The sequence below is a fragment of the Moschus berezovskii genome, chromosome 18 (assembly GCF_049115385.1).
Source record: "Moschus berezovskii isolate FMDL1 chromosome 18, NW_MosBer_1.0, whole genome shotgun sequence".
In the NCBI taxonomy this organism is placed as follows: domain Eukaryota; kingdom Metazoa; phylum Chordata; class Mammalia; order Artiodactyla; family Moschidae; genus Moschus; species Moschus berezovskii.
The window spans coordinates 29,078,011-29,105,842 of record NC_142477.1 but is presented as its reverse complement, the minus strand read 5'-3'; positions in this window follow the sequence as shown (position 1 = coordinate 29,105,842).

Sequence of the window (27,832 nt, the reverse complement as noted above, 5' to 3'; positions counted from 1 at the left end):
AGCATACCACTATGGACATTTTGTAGCTACTTTGCAAAGTTAAAAAGGCATAAGAACGTTTATAGCATCATTGTTTATAAGAATGAATCCCAGAAAATAGGAAAACAGGTATATTGTATCTATAATACAATGTCACAATTAAAATTAATAATCTCGATTACAAATCTATATTGGTATATAAGAAACATAATTTTTGAGTGGTAAAAGTACACTGCATATTATATTTACATATGGAAATATAAAAAAATCACAAAAATTATTTTTAGAGTTGTATATATGTATATTATATGCAAAGGTAAGACATTCATTTGAAATAGTAAAATTGTATCTGTCATAATGAATCACATTAATAAAAAAAGAAAGGGAAGTGATTGGGATATTGTAAAACTGGACTTAATTTCTGTACAGTTTCATTTTCTGTATAGAAAATATAATTCAAATAAGGAAAACCTGTAAAGATAATGACTCTCATATGTGGGTACCTACGTGATTGTCATTTATTTCTGCAGCCAGAGATTAGTGTGAGTAGATTTACATACTAGTTCTTGTTCTGTCAATGAAAAGTTTATGGAGAGAGAAAGTACTTACAGTCTGTGGTAAATTTCCTCCTGAGTAAAATGGAGGACTTGACTTATACTATAAATAATACTTTTTTCTACTATACCTATACCTTTGTACCATTCTACTGCAAACACAAGTCCAAAATAAGTTATAAAATCCACCAACTGATTGTGTGTAATACCACTAAACTTCATGTTTATTAGGTAGCTCTATTTTTTTTGTTATTCACAGTAGCCAGCAACTATGCATTTAAAGCTGTATTTTAAATTTGGTTGTAGCACTTAGTGAAGAAAATCTGTGAATATTGTTTTGGTACAAAAACACATACATACTTGAACATACAGAATATAATCAATTATATGATTTTCTTATATATGCAGAAAATTCTCTCATGGTGCCCCAAGTCAAGACTTTCTTTACATCATTTTAAAAAAAACAAAAAATAAAATGTTATTTTAAATTTATATGCTAAATAAATGCACTATAGTCTCAGTTTATATTTTTCTATGCATTGATTCTCTACTGAGTTTGAGAAAGTAGAAAGATTGTAAATTAATTTTATTTTGTGTGATGTTTAAATTTACCTGACAACTTGGCTGGGCCACAGAGCCCAAATGTTGATCAAAACAATATAAATATTTCTGTGAGAGGTTTTTTGAATGAGATAAACATGAATTAGTGGACTATGAGTAAAGTAGATTGTTTACCGTAATGTGGGTGGGCCTCATCCAATAAGTTGCAGGCTTTTACTGAACAAAAGATTGACCTCCCCTTTAGCAAGAGGGAATTTGGCAGTAGACAGACTTAAGACTTCAACTAAAGCATTTTATACGTTTCCAGCCTGCCAGCCTACCCTGCAGATTTTGGATGTGCCAATATCTATAAGTGCACAAGCCAATTCTTTAACATAATTTATTTCTATATACACAAATCCTTTGGGTTCTGTTTCTCTTGGAAACACTTCACTTATATATATCTTTAAGACCTAAATCTGGAGTTTTTTTTTTTTTTAACATTGTTACATAATGATGCAAGCTGCGACCCATTGATTTATAAAGAAATTTCTTCAAAAACTTTAAGATTTTTTATTATTGGAAACAGAATTTTGCTACTTTGATCTTCTCCATCAGTAATGTACAGTAGTCACTTCCCCCTTAGTTCCTGTGGTGGATTCCAAAATACGAGCAGGGAACCAATCTTTACTGCATCAGATTACATAGCATAACTGAAAAATCCAAAACATAAGCGTGCTAGCTCCTTGCACAGACTGGTGTTAGGATAATCTGATCCTCATCTTGGAACCCTTGCTTTGGCCAGAAAAGGGCAGATAGCATCAGTTCAGTTCAGTTCAGTCACTCAATCATGTCTGACTCTTTGAGACCCCATGGACTACAGCACGCCCGGCCTCCCTGTCTATCACCAACTCCAGGAGTTTACTCAAACTCATGTCCTTTGAGTCGGTGATGCCATCCAACCATTTCATCCTCTGTCGTCCCCTTCTCCTCCCACCTTCCATCTTTCCCAGCATCATAGTCTTTTCAAATGAGTCAGTTCTTCACATTAGGTGGCCAAAGTATTGGAGTTTCAGCTTCAGCATCAGTCCTTCCAGTGAATATTCAGGACTGATTTCCTTTAGGATGGGTTGGTTGGATCTCCTTTCAGTCCAAGGGACTCTCAAGAGTCTTCTGCAACAACACAATTCAAGAGCATCAATTCTTCGGTGCTCAGCTTTCTTTATAGTTCAACTCTCACATCCATACATAACTACTGGAAAAACCATAGCCTTGACTAGACAGACCTTTGTTGGCAGAGTAATGTCTCTGTTTTTTAATAGGCTGTCTAGGTTGCTTGCAACTCTTCTCCAAAGGAGTAAGTGTCTTAATTTCATGGCTACAGTCACCATCTGCAGTGATTTTGTAGCCCCCAAAATAAAGTCAGCCATGGTTTCCAATGTTTCCCCATCTATTTCCTATTATGGAATGAGCCCGGATGCCATGATCTTTGTTTTCTGAATGTTGAGGTTTAAGCCAACTTTTTCACTCTCCTCTTTCACTTTCATCAAGTGGTTCTTTAGTTTTCCTTCACTGCCTGCCGTAAGAGTGGTGTCATCTGCATATCTGAGGTTATTGATATTTTTCCCAGCAATCTTGATTCCACCTTGTGCTTCCTGCAGCCCAGCGTTTCTCATGATGTACTCTGCATATAAGTTAAACAAGCAGGGTGACAATATACAGCCTTGAAATACTCTTTTTTCTATTTGGAACCAGTCTGTTATTCCATGTCCAGTTCTAACTGTTGCTTCCTGACCTGCATACAGATTTCTCAAGAGACAGATCGGGTGGTCTGATATCTCTTTCAGAATTTTCCACAGTTTATTGTGATCCACATAGTCAAAGGCTTTGGCATTTGGCATAAAGCAGAAGTAGATGTTTTTCTGGAACTCTCTTGCTTTTTCCATGATCCAGAGGATGTTGGCAATTTGATCTCTGGTTCCTCTGCCTTTTCTTAATCCAGCTTGAACATCTGGAAGTTCACGGTTCACGTATTGTTGAAGCCTGGCTTGGAGAATTTTGAGCTTTACTTTAGTAGCCTGTGAGATGAGTGCAATTATGCGGTAGTTTGAGCATTTTTTGATATTGCCTTTCTTTGGGATTGGAATGAAAACAGAACTTTTCCTGTCCTATGGCCACTGCTGAGTGTTCCAAATTTGCAGATAGCATAGTAAGTGTCTAATATTATATAACCAAAGTGCTTCCACACTCACAGTTTTTTCATACTTGGCAAACCCTGAAAAACAGCTTAGTTTTTTAACTATGGCCATTAGTATAGTGCATGAAGAAATGGTCATTTTTATAGAGGCAAAGCTACTCGAGAGTAACTATGCTACCCTGACATTTTAGGGCTTATCTCTCAAGATGCACTATATCATAACTAGAATATAATCATTCCCCTTCTTTTTTCCTTTCTTCCAGTCTTCTTTTTAATAAATTCATTATTGATTTATTTTACCTAATTAAGTATATTATTGACACATATATACATGAATTCATATGTGTATCGATTTAAAAGATTTTAAAATATTTATGTATATCTAGAGATACACGTGGGCCTATTTCTGTAACGCACTGCCACAGAAGTGGAATATGTTTGTTGAAAGAAATATAATAATAGACACTACCTATTGCTTTCCAAAGAGGCTCTGCCCATTTACATTCATGTCAACAATGTATGGTATTCCGATTTGTGTCATACACTAATGAACACTGGATCTTAACAGCAAAAGTTTTTGTTCAACTGATAAGTAAACTGTGCTGCAGCATACCTTTTGGTTTTAAATTCCATTTCCCAGATAATACATCATTTCCCACTAAACTGAAAAGGCAACTAAATTAAATTGGAAAAGTCAGTAGTTTTACCACTGTACTATTTGTCGTTCTTTTTGACAAATCACATATTTTCTTTTTAATTGTCATTTTCTCTGTATCTAATTTTATATTTCATTGGCTAAAATGTATCATTAAAATATTAAGTATCTCCTACCCTCATGGAGCTCACACTGGAATAAAAAAGCCATATTCTGCATATGCGGTATGTCAAAGAAGGACAAGAATTAGGAGGAAAGATACAGCAGAAGCAGAGTTAGGTTTGATAGGAAGTGTGGAGTGCTAGAGGTGTAGTGCTGTATTATAAATAGTCCTCATTGAAGGCCTCCATGATAAGATGAAATTTTAAGAAAAACCTGAAGGAAGTGAACGTGATGCAGATGCAAAATCATAAAACCATCATGTAGAAGTAGTTACAGTTTGAATTTAGAGCACATACAGAGCTCCTGGAGTAAGAAATCACTTGATACATTTGAGCAACAGAAAAATAAAAAAAGATAAATCAGAGTAACTATGCAGAAAATAGAGGAAATATTATATGATGAAAAGATGTTTTTGTTTTTTAAAGTAAACAAGAATCAGTTTAGGGAACTTATGGCAGAAAGGGCCATTTTCTGGGGCACTGCTTGAATGGGTGGAAAGAGATGGGGCTGAATGCAAAAATGGACAAGTTTGCCTTAGTACAGAGCAGTGATAGTCCCTCTGTTTGAGCAGGAGAAAACGTTGAATCTGACCACAGTATATGAACAGATGGAATAGTTCAGGTAGCCATTCTCTTTTGATTTATTCTATAGTATCAGTTAAAAGAGATGCAAAGGTACCAGCTAATGGTAAAGAGGAGAGAGTGTTGGAGATTTAAAGTCAGATGTAGTGAATGAAAGGATTATATAGGATAGTGAGTAAATTGGTAGACAAACAGAATATAACAAATTAGCACAGAGGGCCAGTGGGTTAGTGGCCAGTAATTTAGAATATGATTTTATTGTGTTTGATTGTATGTTTTGCTTCAGTCAGGGTCCAAGATCTAGGGAAGGAAAGAGCTAGATTAATGAAAGCCATTTGCTTAAATATTTCAAGTCTAAACCTTTTTTTTGAGGAGATAGACAACTTAAGCATTATCTTTCTCTATTCTTTCTAAATCCTCCCCCTGATCACACTGTATTTTCTATGAATTTTTTAAGCATTTCCTTCCAAAGGAAGCCTCTTCCCTGTTCCCTATAATTTGCCAAATCTGTGGTTTCTCTGAAATTTTTTACCTCTAAATGGCAATTCTTCAAAGGAGCCTTTGTTATTATCTAAAAATCAATTGGCTCTAAAACTAGAGGCTGTGAAAATCTTGTGGCACATAGATATAAGAACCAGAAATTGTTCACAGTCTTGGAAACATTCCCACATATAATGAGTCTAAATTTGGTTCTCAAGGGTGAGCGATACACATTACTTCAAAATTTTAAATCAGATGAAACTATTCTGCCCTCCCACTACTTGAATGACTGAAAAATCCAGTTGTACACAGACAAGGTTATTCATCTGCTATCTCAAAACTCCTGGAGGTTGGTGTCAGGGAAAATGGAGTGGATTATTCTTCTTGAATTCATTGTGATGCAAATAATTTGTGCTATCTCTGCTGAAGATACCAATCCCAAGCAATGATTGTCCAGCATTTTTCAGGGCAAACTCAGAGATGACTCTCATAGTGAGCGTTCAACTTCTTCAGTGATCCCCCTGCTGCTTTAACCTGTGCTTTCCTTTGGAAACTCCACCTGCACTTCACAAGTTGAGATTTAATGAAATTTAAGCACAGAAAAGATGTAGATTTTTTTTGTTTCTTGAAGTTTACTCATTTAGAGGGGCCTTCCAAAATAAACAAGAAAATAAATCTAATGTTATACCTTCTTAAAAACTGCAAATACAAATAATGAACTGGGAATACTGGCTTGATATTTATATCAATAAACTATCCAGTATTCTTATTCTGAAATAATGCCTGTTAGTATACATTTTGATAGCCTCTTTGTGTGGAAACAAAATTTTCTTCTGTTTTCTGTAGTGGGAATAGACTATCACTTGAGTTGTGCTACCTACTAGAAGGATCAATTACTTTATTATTTTCATTATTGCTAGTTAAGGAAACATTTTTTTCCAGGTTTTATTTCATTTTTTGTGATTTATTAAGATGATACCTTGGAATATACAGAACATGCTACTTCACAGTTATAGCTATTAACATTTTGCAGTAATGTTGCAGTTTTATGCCCTGCAAACACAGGAATTATTTTTTATTCAAGCAATTCACATTGTGAAATATCTGTATCTATACCTATGTACACACATATATATATGTGTATATCAAGCCATTAAGAACATTTTGTTGAGAAATATTCTGTTTTGACTAGACAAGAAATGAAAATCAAATATTCCTTTAAATTTTGCACATCTAATACATTTCACACAGACTAAATTCAATTTTGTACACTCAATATCTTTTTCTTTCTTTTACTACCTACATAAGTCCAAGAATTAATTCCATAGAATGTATATCATGACATGATCTTGAATGAGACTGTGTCCTTTCATGACCTTAGTTGGGTTTTGACAATGGCTGTTAGATTGTACCAGACTATTACTTCCACAGACAGATAAGAACAGTGTAACTATGGATAAAGATGTTTCTGATCCACATAAATGTGTTCTACCTAACATATAACAAATGCTACTTCAACTTCACTTCCACTTTATCAGTTACCAGAATTGTATTCTGCTACCAAACACAGATGGGAAGCATAATGGAAGGGAGTCACAGAAGGAAGAGGTAAAGGTTCTAACAAATGCAGTTAATATGCCATTGTGTTTTGATGAACAGTAACAATAAAAATAAAGAAATGCTAGTATTCTAGATTCTTCAGTATCAAAACCACCTTGCTAAGCTTTTTGTCTGTGCAAAATTTGTTCTAGCTGAATTGATCTAATTTCATCTTTTAAAATTTCATTCCTTTGTGTTGGGCTTCCTTGGCAGCTTGATAAAGAATCTGCCTGTAATTCAGGAGACCCAGGTTCAATTGCTGGGTTGGGAAGATACGCTGGAGAAGAGAATGGCTACCCACTCCATTATTCTTGCCTGGAGAACTTCATGGACAGAGGAGCCTGGCAGGCTGCAGTCCATGGCGTCACAAAGAGTCGGACAGGACTGAGCAACTAACACTTTCACTTTTTTTCACTTTCAAGATTGTTTTGAGAACAAAAGGGATGCTCATTTTCCATGTTCCAACACAACTTCTTAGTAAATGTTATTTCCCACTTTTCTTCAAGCCTTTTGTGAAAATTATGCCATTGTCATTTATACAAGATTGTCTTAGAACAGATAATATCCCCTTTGGAGATATAAAAGGTTTACAGAAATTTTCATACTAGGACTGCTGAAGGTTGTTAAAGTACATACACATAAGATCCACCACGTGCAATTCATGAATGTTGTGTATCCCATTCACAGATGGTTAAAAAAAAAAAAAATGGTCTACTCTGGAAACTGTTAAGAAACAAGTTTATGAAGCAGTAAAGTTCTTTGAAAATGATTGGCCAAATAGTCATCTCTCAGAATAATTTGTATCAGTCTCCTTATTTGGGATTTTAAACTGGTCATAAAAAACAAATCTCAAATGAGCCTAATTAAGCAACTAACTAAATATATATAGGGGAAGAGAAGCCCCATCCTTTTGCCAAGATAAGTGATAAAAATGAAAATTCTATATCTGGTGTAGATAGTTTGAAACTGTATAACTCTGGAAATAAAGCCTGTGGCTTAATCCCTGTATAACTTAGCTATTGTGGATTTGGTTCCAGACCAACACAATAGAGTGAATATGACAATAAAAAGATACCAAAAATTATATTTTAGTTTCCCAGTGATGGAAAAGGTATGTGCACATTATACCATAGTTAAGCATGCAATAGCATTATGTCTAAAAATAAATGTACATACCTTAATTAAAAATTAACTTACTGCTCAAAGATGCTAACAATCATCTGTACTTTCATTGAGTTGTAATCTTTTAGCTGGTAGATGTTCATGCCTCAGTGTTGATGGCTTCTGACTCATGAGGGTAGTGGTTGCTAAAGGTTGGGATGGCTGTGGCCATTTCTAAGTATAAGACAACAGTGAGGTTTGCCACATTAGTAGCATGCCTTGCTATTTAATAGCATTCTACCCACACTAGAACTTCTTTCAAAATTGGAATCAATCTTGTCAAACCCTGCTGTTGCTTTATCAACTAAGTTTATGTAATATTCTAAATTCTGTTTGTTATTTCAATAACCTTCACAGCATCTTTACCAGGAATAGATTCTGTTTTCAGAAATCAATTGCTTGCTCATCCATAAGAAGCAACTCCTTACCCGTAAAGTTGTATCATGAGATTGCAGCAATTTACTGCTGTCTTGAGGCTCCACTTCTAATTCTAGTTCTCTTGCTATTTCCATCACATCTGTAGTTACTTCTTCTACTGAAGTCTTGAACTCCTCAAAGTCATTCATGAGGGTGTGAATCAACTTATTCCAAAGTTCTGTTGATATTGTGACCTCTTCCCAGGAATCACAATGTTCTTAATGCATCTAGAATGCTGAATCTTCCAGGAGATTTTCAATTTACTATCTCTGGATCCCTCAGGAAAATCACTGTCTATGACATCTGTAGCCTTAAGAAATGTATTTCTTAAATATTAAGACTAGAAAGTCAACATTACTCCTTGATCCATGGATTACAGAATGGATGTTGTATTATGTGTTAGCAGGGATGGAAAAAACCTGAATCTAATTATGTATCTGTATCAGAGTTCTTGGTTGACCAGGTGCATCGTCACTGAGCAGTAATATTTTGAATTATTTTTCCCCCTGAGCAGTAGGTCTCAACAGTGGTTAAAATATTCAGCAGAGCATGTTGTGAACAGATGTACCATCATCCAGGTTTTGTTATTCCATTTAGAGAGCAAAATCAGGATAGATTTAGTGTAATTCTTAAGGATCCTAGGATTTTCAGAATGCTGACTGAGCACTGACTTCAACTTAACGAGCTATATTAACCCCTAACAAGAGTCAGCCTGTACTTTGGAGCTTCGAAGGCAGGAATTGACTCTTCTTCAGCTAGTACTAAATGTCATCTTCTTCCAATTGAAAATATTTTATTTAGTGTAGCACTCCGCTTTGTTTAATTATTTTAGCTGGATCTCCTGGATAACTTGCCTTAGTTTCTACATTAACACTTTCTGCTTCATCTTGTACTTTATAGAGATAGCTTCTTTCTTTTAATATCATGCAACCTCTGCTTGGTTTAAACTTTTTTTTTTTCTTCAGATCTGTCACCTCTCACAGCCTTCATAGAATGGGAGATAATTATGACTTTGTCTCTAGGTTAGACTTTGCCTAAAGTCAGAGGATGAGATTGTTAGATAGCATCATTGACTCAAGAGACATGAATTTGAGGAAACTCTGGGAGATAGTGGAGGACAGGGGAGCCTGATGTTCTGTAATCTGTGAGTTTGCAGAGTTGGATGTGACTTAGTAACTGAACAACAACAGGGAATATTGTGCCCAATTTGATCTTCTATCCAGACCATTAAAACATTCTCAGTATCAACAGTAGGCTATTTTACTTTCTTGTCATTCATGTGTTCACTGGAGTAGCATTTTTAATTTCCTTAAAGAACTTTTCCTTTGCATTCATAACTAGGCTGTTTGGCACAAGAGGGCTAATTTTCAGCCTATCTTAGATTTCAGCATACCTTCCTCACAGAACTTAATCTTACCTAGCCTTTGAATTAAAATGAGAAATATGGAACTCTTCATTTCATTTGAACACTTAAGAGCCTATTGTAGGGTTATTAGCCAACCTAATTTCAATGTCATTGTGTCTCAGGGAATAGGAAGGCATGAGAAGAGAAAGAGGAAAACGGCCAGTCAGTGGAGTGGTCAGAATACACATGTGTATTAATTAAGCTCACCATTTTATAGGGGTGTGGTTTGTGGCAGTCCCAAAACAATTAAGATAGTACTCTTGAAGATCACTGACCATAGATCATCATAACAAATATGAGATAATAATGAAAGTGTTTCAGTGTTGCAAGAAATAGCAAAATGTGAGACTCAAAGGTAGCAAATGTTGGAAAAATAGCACTGAAAACTTGCTTGATGCAGTTCAACTTCTATGTATTTTGTGATAGGAGTTCTGACCATGCCAGATTATAGTCTTTGCCTGTGGAATTCTTTTACATATTATTCTTTTATTTTTATCCAAGCTATTGATGTTTATTTAAATGTAATCATTTTCATCTTCAAAGCTTTTATTTCCTATAATTTTTTGTTTCCCAACAAAATTGACAGTATTTTCTGTTGTATTTTACATCTGTTAAATTCTCTAGAATTTCTTCTCCAGAATTCAGGAGACTGCAATGTACATTTAAACACTTTATAATTGTTCAGTGAGTTATTCAAGTGGTGAATGAGGGCACTGCTGCAATAATAGGACCTTGGTGATGATAATATAGTTATTTATTTTAGCTCTCTTAATAGCAAATCAACTGTATTTTGCTGATTCTGACAAATTTTGTTACAGTGGATGACTCTCAATACAAATTGGGATTAGTAATTTAGAAGAGATCAATGTTATTCATGCCTACAATTTTGGGGAGAAGTTAATTTTTTTTTCTTCCATCATCTATCATTTTCACCTGTACTTTTTTCTGTATACCATTTCAAATTTTATGTCCTCATTACCCGTGTTTCTTTAAAATTTTAATATAAATTTCAATAAAACTAAAGTATATATTCTCTTCATATATCAAATATATTTTTTCCCCTCATCTTGGGTTGAATACATTTCATTATTGATGATATCATATTCAGTTCATAGTCACATTTACCTTTATTTTTCTTTTATACAAAGAACAGATTGCAAAAGAATTTATGATTTCATTGTTCATGCTCAAGGATTTTCTTCACAATTTGTGGTTCACACACATCAAGGAATATTGAAATGCATTTTCCTGATGACATTCGTATTTTGCAATAAGCCATATCACCTTTAGCTTACAGTGCAGAGATAAAAGTGATTGGCAGAAAAGGCAACCATTTACCATTTAGGTGAAGGACAAAGACATATTTTCAAAAATGTTAGCTACCACTGGAGAATAGTATTTGCTTGTAGAAATAAAGCATTGAAAAATCAAAAGGTAATGTAGTTTAACTTACTATTTTTATAGACAGGTCTCAAAACTACAAATAAAGAAAATAGTTATGTAGAAGAAATTTGCACATTTCATTTTAAATATGCCCATTGTTTGTCAGAATACAAACTAAGTAGGTTAAATCTGTACTGCTTGTTGACCTCAGAATATTTGAGAAGAGTCAGAAACATCTAACTTCATATTTTATAATTAGCTATTTGATCTTGATGGTTACTTGTACATTTTATCAATGTCCCCATCTAGAAAAAAAGGGTGATAATAGTAACAATCTTATAAAAAGGATGTATAAATCCAATTAATTTATTCCTAAAGATAATTTGCACTTTGATTACCACATATATCCTCAATAAATGTCAACTTTAATGATAATAAATTAAAGTTTTAAGAGGAACAAAAAGCTAACAGTAAATCCATTTCTATCCTACATTGTTACTGAAAGTATATGCTGCTGCTGCTGCTAAGTCACTTCAGTCGTGTCCGACTCTGTGTGACCCCATAGACGGAAGCCCACCAGGCTCCCCCTTCCCTGGGATTCTCCAGGCAAGAACACTGGAGTGGGTTGCCATTTCCTTCTCCAATGTGTGAAAGTGAAAAGTGAAAGTGAAGTCGTGTCCGACCCTTAGCGACCCCACGGACTGAAGCCTACCAGGCTCCTCCATCCATGGGCTTTTCTAGGCAAGAGTACTGGAGTGGCTTGCCATTGCCTTCTCCGAAAGTACATGCTAGTGAACTTCTAAAACCCTAATTATGACCACAGACATTTAAAATCACCCATCTAAGTCATTCAGCTTGGATTCTTCCAGGAATATTGGGGCTTCCCTAGTCGCTTGGATGGTAAAGAATCTGCCTGCAATGTGGTCCCTGGGTTGGGAGGATCCCCTGGAGTAGGAAATGGCAAACTACTCCAGTATTCTTACCTGAAGAATTCCATGGACCGAGGAAGCCACTGGGCTATATATAGTCCATAGGGTCGCAAAGAGTCAGACATGGCTGAGACACTGATGCACACACAGTAATATTATATTCTTAAAATTCTTATTTAAAAGGTGAAACATCAAGGACATTTATACTCAATCATAATTGTGATATAATTCTAAAAATGACATTATCAGTGTAAAGAAGGAAAGAAAAATATAAGCAAAGACTAATAATTGTCTAAACCCGAAATCTATGCTTTGCTCAGTTAAAACTGGAAACACCATTAAAACCATCCTCAAATAAGTCACCTTTATACTTTGCCTTGTTTATTGAAGACTTTACTCATCATAACTTTAGACTGCAGAAAAACACAATATTTTTTCAAAACAGTTCACATGCTATAAAATGTGGAATATTTTTAATAGTCTGACATAAGGTAAACCATAATTCATACTTCTTCATTTTCAAAAAAAGATTAAACTGTCAATACATTTCAAAATACATTAATTGAACTTCATAAAATCTGATCCTGTATAATTGTATTTTCTGAATGGTTCCTTATTTAATATGTAAGAATCATGTGAATGGCTTATTAAAATTTTCCTTTCATTATATCTCCTCATTAAATCTCCTAACACAAAACTAAGGGTTGGGGCTCAAAAATTTGTGATTTAAACTGTCTCCCCGGGCGATTCTTATGCACAAAATAGACTGAGCAAGAATGAGCATTATTGCTCCTAAAAAGATAAAATAACAATTAAAAACATGTGATTAAAATTATATTTGTTTATGTGTAATTTCTAATACTCTGAAATAATATCGTGTATGCTAGTTGGCAATATTTTGAGATAAAGTACTATATCTTTGTGTTCAAATAATGTTTGTATCAATATTAATGAAATGCTAAACAAAAATAGATAGCTTCTTCTAGAGTCGCTTTAGTCATGTCCCGCTTCTTTGCAATCCCCCATGGGCTGTAGACTGCAAGGCTCCTCTTTCCATGGGATTGGATATTTTTAATAATTAACTGAATTTACTTTACTAAATATTCCCAATCCAATGTCTTGGGAGAGAAAGCATTTTCAAATGTTTGAAGCTTCTATCTTGAATTTGTATTTCTTCTCTCTCTCTCCTTTTTTTTTTTTTCATGTGTTTGTTTGTCTTTTGGGGGGAAGGTATGTTTAGTATTTAGTGAGCTGAAAACAGTCTCATTCAGAATGAAAACCATTTCATTCTAACAGCCAGAACTAAAAGATAAGTAATCAAAAACAAAATATATAATATTATTCCAGACTTTCTATTTGGAATAAAAAATGCAAGAAACAAACTATCATTGATATAATGGGATCAATTCATCCATCTAAAGTGGGAGAATAATTTTATTATTTTTATCATATTAATATATCCTTTAAAATTTAACCTCATGAAAGATTTTATGAAATTAATGGAGATATAAATACATAGGTAGGTACAGTTAATATATGAGAAAAATGATAAAGTATGACATTTACTAGGGAATGATAGTTTGATGATGTCCAGACAAAGAATATGAATCACTTTAAAAATGGAAAAATGAACATTTAACAAAAGACAAAAGCCACCTTTAGTAGCTGACAGACTGTCAGACATATAAAACGAGTTACTAGAGATTAATTGGCAAAGGAAACTGGAGTGCACTGACTTCAGAAAAAATACACTTTTCAGAAGTGTAGTGCGGCACATGATAAAAATAATATGGAGAATCACTTGTGTGAATATGTGGATTAAAAATTGTTAGTCTCTTTATTTGAAAAGGCAAAATGTCCTCAAGAAAATATTTCCAAGGGCAAAATCCAATCATTAATATATATGTAATAGTATATGTTCTCAGATAAATATAAATTAATTTTCATGAGTATATATGTGAAAATTGCTCAGTCATGTCTGACTCTTTTCAACCCCATGGACTATACAGTCCATTGAATTCTCCAGGTCAGAATACTGGAGTAGGTAGTCTTTCCCTTCTCCAGAGGATCTGCCCAACCCAGAGATCGAACCAGGTCTTCCACATTGCAGGTAGATTCTTTACCAGCTGAGCCACAAGGGAAGACTAAGAATACTGGAGTGGGTAGCCTATCCCTTCTCCAGTGGATCTTCCCAACCCAGAAATTGAACTGGGATCTCCTACATTGCAGGTGGATTCTTTACCAACTGAGTTGTCAGGGAAGCCCATTAGTATGTATGAGTACAGAAGAAAAGAACATAAAACATCTGTTTAAGAGTTACTTGTTTTATTTTGTTATTTTTGCCAAAAGCCCTCTAAAATATCTGTGTAATACACTGCTTTACTTACCTAAAATTTAACTGTGCAGAATGAAATCGCATATTGTTATTGTGGTAGGCTGAATAATGACCCTTCCTGGTGTTCATGTTCTAATCTTCAGATTCTGTGAAGCGGACCCCAGCAAAAGATGTTTTGCAGGTATGATTAAGTTAAGGGTCTTGGATGAGAAGATTTTTCTCTGGATTATTTGGGTTGATCTGATGTAATCCTAGGATCCTCATAAGAAAACAAAACAAAAAAAGTAAAGTAGAAGCAAACAATAGAAAGCTAAAAGCTTAGACAGAAAAGCTGGGGGATGAGTTTTGCTTCATTTGTTGTTTGTTACTTTGAAATTAGGACATTTGAAATTGCCTGTGTATATTGGGCAATTTAGGGCTTACATCTTACCTAGCGTCATTTTACCTAGTGACATGAATGTTCTGCAGAAGATATCTGTTCTGAAAAATAAAGGTCTAAGAACACTCTAAGATTTCTCCTTTGGCTGATCTCTGAGTTTGGTCCAAGCAGAAAATGAAGACTAAAGCATAATTACAAATGACCTGAATATACATGGAAGGAGGCAATGTGTATTTCATCACAGAACCAATCTGGAAAGAGTGAGTGAGAGTAGGTTTTATTTTGTTTTGTCTTGTTAAGAGTTTTCTTATCTCTCTCTCTCTCCCTTCTTGGCATTCAAGGAATTCAAGGAAATTGCTGTCAATAGACTAAAAACGGAATACTGATTTCAGATGATATTCATAGTAAAGAATACAGATTTTAAAAAAATAAGTTAAACAGCTACAGCTTACAGCAAGCAACAAATAAAAGCATTTAGAATGTGAAGGATGTAATATCTACAGTGGCCCATTAGTTTATTTGAAATGTCCACTTTATACAAACAACCAAAGATGAAATGTGCAAATAAGCAAGAGAATATGTTAATTATATTTAAGAGAGTAACAAACTGTATCAATGGTATTACAGGCTTTAGACTTACTAGACAAAGACTTTAAACCAAGTGTTCAAATATATGTAGAGATCTGAAGGAAAGCTTTGACAAATATCTAAAGGAAAATTGGTGACCCAACCAATAGAATATTTTAAAAGGAGATGTAAATTATGTAAAAAATGGAACCAGGAAGAATTTTTTTTAGCTGGAAAGTACAAGACTGAAATCAAAAACTCATGAGAGAATTTCAAGATCTGATTCGAACAAGCATAAGAATCAGGAAATTTAAAAGAAAAACCATTTGAAATTATGCAGTCTAAGGAGGAGAATGAAAAAAGAATGAAGAACAGATCTAAGAAATCAGTGGAACAATAAGATATCAACATATACATAATGAGTGACTCAGTAGGAAAGGAAAGAGAGAAAAGGACAGAAAAATATACTTAGATAAATAATGACCTCATATCCTCAAATTATATAAAAGACACAAATCTACATTTGTGAGAAATTCAAATAAATGATTCTGAAAGCAATTATTCATATGCAATTATTCTTGAATAAAATTAATAGTTAATTTGTCTTCAGAAACCATGGAAGCCAGAAGACACCAGTATAATATATTTAAAGTGAGGAAAAACAAAAAATGTTGATTTTGAATTCTATACCACTAAATGGATGGAAAAACAGTGTAAACAGTGTCAGACTTTATTTTTTTGGGCTCCAAAATCACTGGAGATGCTGATTGCAGCCATGAAATTAAAAGACACTTGCTCCTTGGAAGGAAAGTTATGACCAACCTTGATAGTATTTTAAAAAGCAGAGACATTACTTTGCCAACCAAGGTCCGTCTAGTCAAGGCAATGGTTTTTCCCGTGGTCATGTATGGATGTGAGAGTTGGACTGTGAAGAAAGCTGATTGCCGAAGAATCGATGCTTTTGAACTGTGGTGTTGGAGAAGACTCTTGAGAGTCCCTTATACTGCAAGGAGATCCAACCAGTCCATTCAAGAGGAGATCAATCCTGGGTGTTCATTGGAAGGACTGATGCTAAAGCTGAAACTGCAATACTTTGGCCACCTCATGCGACGAGTTGACTCACTGGAAAAGACTCTGATGCTGGGAAAGGTTGGGGACGGGAGGAGAAGGGGACGACGGAGAATGAGATGGCTGAATGGCATCACCGACTCTGTGGACATGAGTTTGAGTGAACTCCGGAAGTTGGTGATGGACAGGGAGGCCTGGCGTTCTGTGATTCATGGGGTCGCGGAGAGTCGGACACGACTGAGAGACTGATCTGATCTGATCTGATCTGAAAATATCCTTCAATATAGGAAAAATTATGATATTAGATATAAGTGAAGATTTAGGAATTTTGTCAATGGTACACCTGTCCTATAAGAAATGCTAAAGGGGTACTCACAGTACAATAAAAATGATGCTATGCAGTGTATGTGTGTGTATGTTTAAAGAAAGAATGGCATAGGTAACTTCATAGCTAAATATTAAGGTGAGTAGTATGATTATTTTAAATTTTTAGCTCTATGTTTTTTACTATATAGTTAAAATGCAAATCCATGCAAAATTTGTAAATCTGTGTTAATAAACACATATTTTATGAATATATAAATTATAACAGTAACAACATAAAGAAGGTACAGTGTGTCTTTATGAGTAGAATTGTATGCTATGGAAGCTATATCAATGCAAACAGGATTATTATAAATTTAGGACATTAACTAACTCAATTCCCAGAATAACCATAGAGGAAATGTCTGGAAAATACATAAAAAAGGGAGTGGGAAGAGTATCAAACAGGCACCCTACAAGAAAATCAAACACAAAAGAAGACAGTAATTGAGAAAATGAGCAAAAAATATAAGACAAACCAAAAGCAAATAATTAATTATAGAAATACTTTTCTTATCAGTAATTTCTATAAATGTAAATGTATTAAACTCATCAACTGAAAGACAGTCACTAGCATAATGGAAACAAAATATGATCCAACAAAATAATATCTATGAGAGACTCACTTTATATCAGAAAATAGGTTAAAATTGAAATTATGAATAAAGATACTCCATGTAAGTAGAACATAGGTGATATAAATCAGCATATATGGTTTAACAAACAACAGAAGAATATATATTCTCCTCAAATGAACATGGAACATTATCCAAGAAACATATATATTAAGTCACAAAGCAAGTCCTAATAAGTATAAAAACTTGTAATTATACAATATATTTTCTTCTACAAAAATGCAATTAATCTAAAAATCAGTAATAGAAAGAAAACTAGAAAAAAAAAACCCAAATATGTGGAAATTAAAACGAAAACTCTTTAAGTAATCAATAGGTCAAAGAAGAAATCACAGGTAAACAGTGAAACATCTTGAGATACATAAAAATTAAGATACGGCATACCAGATTTTATGGGATACAGTAAAAACCGTGCTTAGAGAGCAATTTAAATCTGGAAGATGTTGAAAGATATGAAATCAGCAACTAACTTTATGCTTTAGAGGAACGAGGGGGAAAAAAGAACAAACCTAACAGTACATAGGTTTGGCCACCTGATGCAAAGAGCCAACTCATTGGAAAAGACCCTGATGCTGGGAAAGACTGAAGGCAGGAGGAGAAGGGGGCAACAGAGGACAAGATGGTTGGATGGCATCACCGACTCAATGGACATGAGTTTGAGCATACTCTGAGAAATAGTGAAGGACAGGCTATGGTCCATGTGAGTGCAAAGAGGCAGATACGATTGAGTGAGTGACCAACAACAGTAAATAGAGGGAAGGAAGTAATAAAGATTAGAGCAGAGATAAACTAAAAAAAGAAAATTAGTAGAAAAAAGAAATCACATTTTTTAAGATTAACATAATTTAAAATATTTTAACTAGCTTTAGGGAAAATAAACCTCAAATAGCTAAAATCTGAGATGAAATTGGGGACATAAATATCATTACAGAAACAGAATTGTAATTGAATACTCTGGATAGTTATACACCAACAAGTTAGATAACCTAGATAAAGTGGACATATTTCTAGAAATAAACAAGTTACCAAAACAGACTCAAGAAGATACAGAAAATATAAACACACATAAAACAAGTAAGGAGACTTAATTAATCATTTATAACTTCTGAGGGGAAAAAAAAGTCCAGAAAGAAGTGGCTACATTAATGAATTCTGAAACATTTAAAAAAGAGTTGTCACCAATTCTCAGACTTTTCCCAAAAATAAAGAGCAGGAAACACTATCCATCTCATTCTGAAAACCCCATATTAAACAGATACTGAACTATGGAATATTCTCAGCAAAATAGGGAGGAAATTTTGATACACGGTAAAAGTTGGATAACCCTCAGAGGCATTGCACTATATGAATGAAATCATTTAAAGGATCACATGTTGTAAAATTGTACTTATATAACAAAATTATAGAGATGGAGAATAGATTTATAGTTCTGTAACTGGACTGCAGTGGTGGTTACTCAGACCTACTGGGTAAAAAGTGATAAGCCTGGTATTATCTATGTTTCTCCAGAGAAATGGAACCAATAGGATCTGTGTGTGCATGTCTGTACATGTGTGTGTGTGTGTATCACACACGCATGACAAAAAAGAAAGAAAAATTTATTTTAAGGAATTGGCTCATGCAATTATGAAGACTGACAAACCCAAAATCTGTATAGAGTACATTGGCAGACTGGAGATCCAAGGAAGAGGTCATGTTGAAGTTCAAGTCTAAAGGGCCTCTAAATGCCATCTTTTCCCTCTAAATGTTTCTCTTTTGTTTTGTTGAGGATTTTAACTGATTGGAATCCCATACATGTTGTGAAGGACAGTCTGTTTTATTCAAAGTCCATAGGTTTAAATGTTAACCTCATCCAAAAAGACTCTCAAAGAATCATTCAGAATAATGTTTGACCAAATATCTAGGCACTGTTTTCCAGTCAAATTGACACATCAAAGTAATCATCACAAGTTCTTTGCTTGCTAACTTGGCACCCATATGCACAACCTTAAACCATAATTAATCTCCAAATATATAAAAAATCAAGTTCATACTTGCACCTGCCATGATACAACTATCTTCTATACAAATAAAGATACATTAATTTTTTCCCTAGAAGAGGATGAAAAGTTCTTTGAGATATATACTCTTCTCCTTGATATCCCATAAATTAAATACTGTGATGTAAATTGACAACACTTAAAAAGTTCCATATAATGTGTATATACATATATGTGTGTATGTATATATATATGCCATTTGTGTCATAAACATTTCATTGTATTTTGGCATATTAATATAGATGAGAGAAGATGAGCAGGGAGGATAATTTTAAAAAATTAGTTTTATCATCTCATTTTTTTTTAAGACCTTTGTTTCCTCCACATCACACCACATAATACTGGTAAACAGAGCATTCATATGTTAATCATGTTCCAATCACTATTTTAATCTGTGCTATTGCTCACTTCAACACCAAACTTGAAATTTTCTCTAATCTACCTTCTTGTAAATACTAATCATCCCTCAGAATAAAGCTTAAACCCACTTTCAAGCTCAAGCCATAGTATTCTATTTTTGAAAACTCTCTTGCTCTTATTATTTGCATATAACATTGATATTTGAGATATCCTGTCTTTGCTGATACAGTGTCTATGTGTCTATTTTCATATATATATCAGTTCAGTTTCAGTTCAGTTCGGTCGCTCAGTCGTGTCCGACTCTCCGCAACCCCATGAATCACAGCACGCCAGGCCTCCCTATCCATCACCAACTCCCGGAGTACACTCAAACTCATGTCCACAGAGTCGGTGATGCCATCCAGCCATCTCATTCTCTGTCGTCCCCTTCTCCTTCCGCCCCCAACCTTTCCCAGCATCAGAGTCTTTTCCAGTGAGTCAACTCGTCGCATGAGGTGACCAAAGTATTGCAGTTTCAGCTTTAGCATCAGTCCTTCCAATGAACACCCAGGATTGATCTCCTCTAGAACGGACTGGTTGGATCTCCTTGCAGTATAAGGGACTCTCAAGAGTCTTCTCCAGCACCACAGTTCAAAAGCATCGATTCTTCGGCGATCAGCCTTCTTCACAGTCCAACTCTCACATCCATACATGACCACGGGAAAAACCATTGCCTTGACTAGACGTATATATATACATATATGTAAACTCCGGGAGTTAGTGATGGATAGGGAGGCCTAGAGTGCTGCAGTCCATGAGGTTGCAAAGAATTGGATACGACTGAGTGACTGAAATGAACTGAACTGAACACATATGTAATTTTCCCTCCATTATTACATTGCATTTGGTGGTGGTTTAGTCCCTAAGTCATGTGACCTCATGGATATAGCCTTCCAGGCTCCTCTGTCTGTGGGAATCTCCAGGCAAAAATACTGGAGTGGGTTACCATTTCCTTCTCCAACATTGCATTTAGGAATATGTAGCCAGATATTTCCTTGTTAGAGACATAATTGTGACAGTATTACATCCCATTAATTTCCTAGGGCTGTTACACAAAGTAAAGTAAACTCGGAGGCATAAACAACAGAAATAAATTCCCTCACTGTTCAGAGAGTAAGACATTTGAAATCAAGATATTTGCAGGGTTGGTTTCTTCCATAGGCTCAGAGGAAGAGTTTTTATAATTCTCTCTCCTAACTTCTGGTGTTTGCTGGCAAGGCTTGACATAATTCATTGCTTCAGTATTCATATGGCTTTCTTCTTTGCATGTCTGTGTCTGTGTGTCCTTTGCCTTTCTTACATAAAATCACAAGTTGTTGAATTAGAAGCCCACCTTAAGTGTATGTCCTAATAAGAGTTGGACTGGGTTCAGGTTACCATTTTTCTAAATTCCATATATATGCGTTAATATACAGTATTGATGTTCTTCTTTCTGGCTTACTTCACTCTGTATAATTGGCTCCAATTGTATAAGAGACTGCAAAAGAGACATAGGCATTTAGAACAGTCTTTGGGACTCTGTGGGAGAGGGTGAAGGTGGAATGATTAGAGAGAATGGAATTGTAGCATGTATATTATCATAAGTGACCAGTCCAGGTTCGACGCATAAATTTTCCTCTGTTCATTTCTTTGCATTTGTGCTTTTTTAATAAAATTCTTTTTAAAAAATAAATAAATAAATAAATAAATCCAGCTGGAAAAAAAAAAAGAAATGAGATGCATAATGGGATTTTAAAACATAACATTCCTGTAACTCTTGTAATTCAGTCATTCGTGTGCCTCCTTCATGAGGATTCAGTATGGCTGTGGTGCTGTTATCCCTCTGATAGGAACTCTAACTCTGTGTAAAGCCCCAAAGGTCTGTTACTTATTTTTATTTTATATTGTACTATATTTCATTTACAGTGTTGTGTTTGTTTCAGGTGTATAGAAAAGTGATACAGTCATATATATATATATATATATATATGAATTAACAAAAGCAGTTCCCATCTTTTGATGGGGTGCTCATGGTTTATAACATAAATGGCATTATTTTGAGAGAGGGATAACTTAGGTATGGCATTGGTTTTTTTTTTTTTCTTTTTGCAGCCTGAGGCAGTTGTAAAATAACTTGATGTAGCTTTTTACAACTGTGTATTCTATAGTATTTTTTAATTTGGTGAAATTTTAACTGTTAATGTTTTTGGCATTGTGCTTTGTACCACTTATTAAATAAAAATTTAAAAAAATAAAATAAATTATATTAAAAAAAAAAAAAAAGAGTTGGACTGTGAAGAAAGCTCATCGCCGAAGAATTGATGCTTCTGAACTGCGGTGCTGGAGAAGACTCTTGAGAGTCCCTTGGACTGCAAGGAGATCTAACCAGTCCATTCTAAAGGAGATCCGTCCTGGGTATTCATTGGAAGGACTGATGCTAAAGCTGAAACTCCAATACTTTGGCCACATTTTGTGACGACTTGACTCACTGGAAAAGACTCTGATGCTGGGAAGGGTTGGGGGCGGGAGGAGACGGGGACGACAGAGAATGAGATGGCTGGATGGCATCACCGACTCGATGGACATGAGTTTGAGTGAATTCCGGGAGTTGTTGATGGACAGGGAGGCCTGGCGTGCTGTGATTCATGGGGTTGCAAAGAGTCGGACATGACTGAGCAACTGAACTGAACTGAACTGAATAGCAGCTTAAAAATATCTTCAAAGATCTCACTGTAAATAAAGTCTCATTCTGAGTTTCTATGTGACCTTGAATTTGAAGGGATGCTGTTCAATCTACTGCAAAGTATCATTTAGTTAATGGTTAATTCATGTGGCTTCCCTGGTGGCTCAGACAATAAAGCATCTGCCTGCAGTGCAGGAGACCTGGGTTCAATCCTTGGTCGGGAAGATCCCTGGAGAACGGAATGGCTACTCACTCCAGTATTCATGCCTGGAGAATTCCATGAACAGAGGAGTCTGGCAGCCTACAGTTCATAGGGTTGCAGAACTGGATACAACTGGGCGACTGGTACTAACAGTACCATAGAATACTACTAAGTCCATATTTATCAATACTATTTGATTGATTTTTAATGTTTATAAAAACAAAAGGAAAATGTGTCCTTCATCTAATTTTTTAAAACAACTTACAGTCTTTATGTTGTTTATGTAGTTCTTATTATATCATTAATTTGCATCAAGAATAAATATATTTTCATTGTCCCAAAATCATTGTTATTTTTTAAATTACTGAAATGAATTTTTTGTTTAATCTTCATGTAAGTTTTTGGGTTAATTATTACTTCATATTTAGGTTGGCAAATGTCACCTTACTTTTAACATAAAATTAATACAGGGAATAAAGACATAAAGTTATGTACAAAGCATTTCAATATTAAAAATATTTAAAAGTCCCTTGGACTGCAAGGAGATCCAACTGGTCAATCCTAAAGGAAAGCAATCCTGACTATTCACTGGAAAGATTGATGCTGAACCTGTAACTCCAATATTTTGGCCACCTGATATGAGGAACTGACTTCCTGGAAAAGACCCTGATGCTGAGAAAGATTGAAGGCAGGAGGAGAAGATGATGACAGAGGATAATATGGTTGGATGGCATCACTGACTCAGTGGACATGAGTTTGAGCAAGCTCCAGGTGTTGGTGAAGGAGAGGGAAGCCTGGCATGTTGCAGTCCATGGAGTTGCAGATAGTTGGACATGACTGAGCGACTGAACAACAACAACTTCCATATTGTACATCTTTCAGTTTAGAGGCTTTACTCTCTAGAAGCAAAGTTAAACCAAATTATACCGGTTAGAGAGAGTTAGGAAGCATCCTAGTTCAACACCGGTACACACTGCAGGCTTTGAAAGAGGAAGAGTAGAAAGCACTATATCACCTACTCATAGGTGATATGAGTAGGTGATATAGTGACACACTGTAATCTGTGTGTCATTCAAGATTATTTCAACTAATTTTTGCTAATATTTTCTGAGGAGAGTAGGGGATGGGCAGAGAGAAAAATAGGAAAAGAGACAGATGGAAAGAAATATAGATATTGAGGGAGGAAAGATGTATATTAAGAGAAGGAGAGAGGAAAAGAGGGTGGTAAAACCAAAATATAAGGCCATTTTTACCCCAGTACTACTATAAATTATAGCCTTCCCATGGCCAATCAATATCAGAACTGTGGCTATCAATCTGATTTAACTGGTGGTTCAGCACATTTTCAATTATACGACTTTGCCAATTAATTAAAGCCTTTACCTTATTTACACATAGCAATAAATATTTTACTAACTCTGTAATATTTTAAGACTATAGTTTCATTTTGAGATAAGTTGGAGGGAGTGATGCTGAAGCTAAAGCTCCAATACTTTGGCCACCTGATGTGAAGAACTGACTCATTGGAAAAGACCCTGATGCTGGGAAAGATTGAGGGCAGGAGAGAAGGGGATGGCAGAGGATGAGATGGTTGGATGGCATGACCAACTCTATGGCCATGAATTGGAGCAAGCTCTGGGAGTCGGTGATTGACAGAGAAGCCTGGTGTGCTGCAGTCCATGGGGTTGCAAAGAGTTGGACATGACTGAGCAGCTGAACTGACTGACTGAAGTTAGTTTAGTGTGGCAAGATTTTTTTTTTTTGTCCTTTCATTTTATGGCATTAACTTCAATCTCCTGAGCAAGTGAATGCTCCAGATTTTCCTGTACTCTTCTATTTATCACTGCCTTGAGTACCTTCCTTTTTTTGCCAGTTTATTTTCCTTTCATTTTATCCTCCAATTTCCTAGAGTTTCTCTACACAAATGGCAGGATGCCCCAAAATCAGATTTCTTTAATAAGAAATATATATTCAATTTAATGTATAAATTAAATAGCTGATACATAGAAGTGAAAAAAATCAAAGGTTTGAAAAAAACATGAAGTCTAAAAATCACTAAAGTAGGGTACTTAAAAATAGTGTGGACTATGCTTACCATATTCCTCAGTGCTTAACCATCAATTCTCAAAAAACAAACAAACAAACAAAAAAAATCATTATTTTGTTGTCCCAATTTTAATATGAAAAAAGTGATGATTTAGCAGTTTGTTTTATATTTGCCTATATTCACACATTGGGGTGAATTATGGGATAGTTATTCAGATACAAGCTGACTTATTCAAATGTCAAGAAGCGAAAGTTAAAGATACACAGATGATTGCTTATAAGCATAATTTTCAAATCAATTTTTGTGGTCACTAGTAAATTATTCTAATTTATAAAAAGAATATAAGTGACATAGTGCATGTTATCATTAGGTCAGTAGAGTGAGAAATAAAATTCAGATTTAAGTTGGATTAGAATATTCACACAAATATGTTCAAAATCTGTTTTGGCAAATTGCTTGAAGTACCTGGTTACTCTGTGGTAAAAAAAAAAAATGTGCCTGCACTACAGGAGATGCTGGAGACGGGACTTTGATCCCTGGGTTGGGAAAATCCCCTAGAGGAGAAAATGACAACAGACTCCAGTATTCTTGCCTGGAGAATCCCATTGACAGAGGAGCCTGGCAGTCTACCATCCATGGGGTTCCAAAGAGTCACACATGAGTGAGCAACTAAGCATACATTATTGATATTTAGAAATGTGAATATGTATGCTGCTGCTGCTGCTAAGTCGCTTCAGTAGTGTCCGAATCTGTGTGACTCCATAGACGACAACTCACCAGGCTCCCCAGTCCCTGGGATTCTCCAGGCAAGAACACTGGAGTGGGTTGCCATTTCCTTCTCCAAAGCGTGAAAGTGAAAAGTGAAACTGAAGTTGCTCAGTCGTGTCTGACTCTTCCTGACCCCATGGACTATAGCCTACCAGGCTCCTCCATCCATGGGATTTTCCAAGCAAGAGTACTGGAGTGGGTTGCCATTTCCTTCTCCAGAATATATATATATATATATACACACATAATTATATATATAGCATAATATATACATACAATTTAGATATATAGTCATGTAGAATGAAATATAATTGTATATTGTGTAGTAGTCATGTACAGCTGTGAGTTGAACCATAAGGAAGGCTGAAAAACCAATGCTTTAGAACTGTGGTGCTGGAGAAGACTCTTGAGAGGCCCTTGGACAGCAAGGAGATCAAACCAGTCAATCCTTAAGGAAACCAATATTAAATATTCGTGAGAAGGACTGGTGCTGAAGCTGAAACTCCAATACTTCGGCCACCTGATGGAAAGAGCTGACTCATTGAAAAGATTGAAGGTAAAAGGAGAAGGGAGTGACAGAGGATGAAGTGGTTAAATAACATCACTGACTCAATGGACGTGAGTTTAAGCAAACTCTGAGAGATAGTGGGGGACTATGGACAGGGAGGCCTGGCGTGCTGTGATTCATGGGGTCGCAAAGAGGCGGACATGACTGAGCGACTGAACTGAGCTGAACTGAAGGAATGTGGCATGCTGTGGTCCATGGCGTCACAAAGAGTTGGACACCACTTAGCAGAATGCACAACAACATATGAGGTTGATATTTCTCTTGTATATAATAGTGCACATGGGTTTTCTTATTCCAACTTTATTTAGACACTTTCAAAAACAACAGAAACTCTATCATTCAAATATTCTAATAGGATTGAGGTTTCTCTTTTACACTAGTTTAAAGTTATTTTCAAATGATCTATTTTTGTAGGTTTTATATTCATGTGAATGTATGGAAAAAACCACCACAATATTGTAAAGTAATTAGCATTCAATTATAATAAATAAATTAAAAAAAAAAGACTTCTAGGGTGTCCCAGCGTGAAGAAACCACCTGCCAATGAAGGAGACACAGGAGACATGGGTTTGATCCTTGCGTCAGCAATATTCCCTGGAGTAGAAATGGCAATGCACTCCAGTATTCTTGCCTGGAAATTCCATGAACAGAGGAGTCTCGTGGGCTACATTCCATGGGGTCACAGAGAGTTGGACATGACTGAGCAACTGAGCAAATCAAATACTTTGGTATATCAAAAGGATAATAGATCATGACCAAGATGACTTTATTTTAGCAATTCAATACCAGTTTAACAATCCAAAATCAATTAATGTAATTAACCATGGAAAATAAGAGTAAAAGAGAGAAAACCATATATATGGTCATCTAAATAGTTATAGAAATGGCATTTCACAAACTTCAATATCCATTCATCTTTTAAAAAAAATCAGGAGCTTATAATTAAAGGATTTGCTCAACCTAATATTATTTATGAAAAACCAATAACACAACATTATTAATAATGAAAACCTGAATAATTTTTCCCTATGATCAGAAATAAGCAAGGGTTTTATCTATCACGACTTGTTTTCAATATTTCACTGATAGTGCTAACCAATTAAATAATGTAAGAATGATATAATACTGCATTCGGCAAGAAATATTTAAACTTTTCTCTATTTTGTAGAAGATATGATTGCATGATAAAAAGGAAACCAAAAATAATTTTCAAAACATGGATTTTCTTAAGATAAATAAAACCCTTTGTCTTATATTGGAGAAACTAAAGTACTATCTGATCATCATCCCAAAATCTATCTAATAATGTATTCAAAATCCATTTTGTTAAACCTATAATTTGGAGGAATCATTTATGAGATTTCAACATATAAAAGAAACTTTTGTTGTGTAAATGCATTAAATTTTTCATGAGTACTTTGTGAATATAGTTTGCTGCTGCTGCTGCGGCTAAGTCGCTTCAGTCCTGTCCAACTCTGTGCGACCCCCTAGAGGCAGCCCACCAGGCTCCGCCGTCCCTGGGATTCTCCAGGCAAGAACACTGGAGTGAGTTGCCATTTCCTTCTCCAATGTGTGAAAGTGAAAAGTGAAAGTGAAGTCGCTCAGTCGTGTCCGACTAGTAGCGACCCCATGGACTGCAGCCCACCAGGCTCCTCTGTCCATGCGATTTTCTAGGCAAGAGTACTGGAGTGGCTTGGCATTGCCTTCTCTGAAATATAGTTCACAGTATCTCAAAAACAAGTCATTTTCCATAATAGT